This window comes from Empidonax traillii, unplaced genomic scaffold (assembly GCF_003031625.1).
Source record: "Empidonax traillii isolate 1590-97213 ecotype Southwest subspecies unplaced genomic scaffold, ASM303162v1 scaffold531:size451153, whole genome shotgun sequence".
Taxonomy (NCBI): Eukaryota; Metazoa; Chordata; class Aves; order Passeriformes; family Tyrannidae; genus Empidonax; species Empidonax traillii.
The window spans coordinates 439491-442552 of NW_020955724.1; positions in this window are offsets into that span (position 1 = coordinate 439491).

Here is a 3062-nt window from a genome sequence, read left to right on the forward strand (position 1 = left end):
ATAAAGACTTTCAGGCACTCCTACTTTGTGCAGTGTTTCTCTGGGAACTTCCCTGGGCTGTGATCAGGAAGACAGAGGCAGTGAAAGTCACTCTGGGGAAAGTAGTGAATAGTTGTAGTGCCTCTCAAGAGGCAGGATCATGGAACACTTTGCAGACTATCTACATGAGTCTTTCAGTCAGTTACTTCCAGTTGTTTCTGGTGCCTTACATTTATGTCAGCTCTTCCCCATTTTTCCTTTCCAAAAGGTAAACTCAGGCCTCTGCCTCCTCCATGTGTAGCTCTCCACTCCCTTCAGCATGAAGCCTAGATACTCTGGGTTTGTGAAGAACCACAGATGCCAAACTAAGGCTACAGATGTTGATCACAGAGAGCAGAGTAATTTGAAGAGATTGAGGATGTCTGATGCACAATTTCTACATTTGAATTTGTTGGGAATCATGTGGGACTCATAAGCTTGCAAACGACAACCCCAGCTGCCTAGGTTATCAAGATCACAGACTTCCAGGCAGGGACATCACAGGAATTAACTTGGGCTTCCTTAATTTGACTACACTACTTACCAGTAGCCAAATACATGGGCTGTCTCCCAAACTGCTCTGTATTAGCAAACAGTGAGGTCTATGGCTTAAAGGGATGAAGGAAGCAACAGGAGCTCAACTGTCAGTTGTCCCTGCCTGCAGCAAAACACATACCAAATCCAGGTTAGTCATGGAATGGCCCTGGTGACCAGGACAATGACCAGAAGGAAGGAGAAATTTTCAAAAGAGATTTTTGGGCTTTCCTAGTATCTTTTTTGGCTCATCAGCTGCATTTCCTGCTGATTGCTGCAAGATTAGGGCTGCCCTGATTTGCCTGCACTTCTCTGTCTCCAGTGCTGCTGAATAGCAAAAGAGAATGCCAGTGCTCACGGGAATCTGATGCTCAGGTGTATTTCCACAATCCATCAAAGACAGAAGCTGGGAATTCCTTAATGGAGTGAGAAGCACAGGTTTGGTCATGGGTGCTGAAGCTCATGTGGTAGCTATGGAAAAAGGGAGATGTTGTCTGGAATGCAAGTTGTTGTGGTTTAACCCCAGTGACCAGTTAGGTCTCAGGTAGCCGCTCACTCACGACACACTTGCCCCCACACCATGAGATGGGGATATGAACAGGAGAAAGGTAAAACTCATTGATTGAGATTAAAAACATCATCATCATCATCATCATCATAACAATGACAATAAAAACCAACAGTAATAATAATAATAACAGTAATGAAAGGGAAAAGGGGGAGAGGAATAAAACTTAACCAACCAAATTAATGCACAATACAGTCAATACTACAACTGTGTTATCAACATTGTTCTCGTACCCAACCGAAAACACAGCACTATATCACAGTCTCCACCTGCTGATCCTATCTCCTGCTTAGCACTTGCATACAAGTTATTTCAGGACTTTCAATGAACTTTCTTCTTCAGAGGAACCTTGAGTTGGGTGACGCACAGAAGGCTGGTGCCTTCTCCTTCCCAGCATCATGAACAGAAGTACCACCAGGGATCCTAGTCCATTTCCCTTGAGTCTCCTCCCCTGTCCTCAGGTAGAGCTGCAGGCACACAAAGAAGGAGGAGGAGGAAGAGAGAACGGTGTTGCCAGCAGGGCTTGGCAGAGTGAAGACCTGTGTCATTTATTCCCTGTGTTCCTTTCACCCTTGCCAGTCTCCCAGACCTTCATCCCTGAGCTCATCAGGCTCCCCAGCCATCCTTGGCAGATTTCTCCCCATGCAGGAAAGACCACGTGGAGGTTCTTCACAGCAGAAACACCGGAGGGCGCAGTGGAGAGGATGGCAGTGGCCTGGATCTCTTCAGCTGGTGAGCGGAGCAGCAGAGAAGTGTCCCTGGCAGAGCACGAGTGAATGAAATGTCACTGTACAGCTGCTTTCACTGGCTCTCTGCCAGTGGCACCCTCCACACCTCACTGGAGGACAAACTCAGTCCTGCTAGGAAAGCAAGTCACCTTGGACAGCTGGATTCCCAGGGCAGAGGGGGGAATGACCCAGATGGTCTCAGTCTCTGAGCAGGCCTCAAATTTGCCAGATGAAGTGTGCTCCTGTTATAGTCAACAGACCATAAATATAAAATTTAAAATATTAAATTTTATTAAAGGTGAATGAGCAAAACAGCACTGGGCGACCAGGGGAGTCTCCTGCTCTGCAAACAGTTAACGTGCCAAAAGGCTAGCACCGCTCTTTTATATGTGCCGCTATTCCCTCCCCTTCAGATGGTCCTTGGATGACAGCGGCAGGTCCCGGATGAAGGCGGGAAGATGACAGGTTCTCGTCCCTCTGCTCCTCTGGATGACTCCTTTCACCCACATTTTTACAGGCACATTTAAAGCTTACGTTCAGAACATGCTTAACATAACAAGATATAGCTTGCCAGAGTAACATAATATTGTGGTTTGACACCTGTAACTCAAAACTAACCACTAACTAACTTTACAAAGTTAATTTGATTAGCAAATTATCCACCTTTGCTTTTATTAACTATTACATTCCAAAGCAGAACTGCAAGAAGCCCTTGTCCCAGAGGCAGCACCAGGCCGACACAGCCAGGGTTCTCCAGCCTGGCACACAGTCCCAGGGAGAAACCATCTCTGGAGGAACTTAGGCTATGTCCTGTCGGCAAGGAAAGTTGAGGGAGAGGTCACCCTGACCCCGATCCTCAGTACCTCTTCTCCCTCATGCCTCTCCCTTGGGTCTACACAAGATGTTTGCTTTCTTCCCATGCCAGCTCATTGCCTGTCCCTGGGCTTATCAAAGGTATTTACCTTCTTCTCCTACCCCTCTCCCTGCAAAGTCCTTGAGTAAATCAGAAATGCCTGGGCTGCTGGGGGGTCTTTCCTGGTCCTGCCTGTCAGAGATGTTATTTGCTGTGCTCCCAGTACCACAAGAAACAAAAAGCCATCACACAGCTAGGTGGGAAGAGGGGTGGTGGGGCAGGAAGACAGGGAAAACTTATGGGAAAATTCAAGGGATCAATGTGCACCCATCATACCTTGTTCCTTCATCTCTCAAAACTG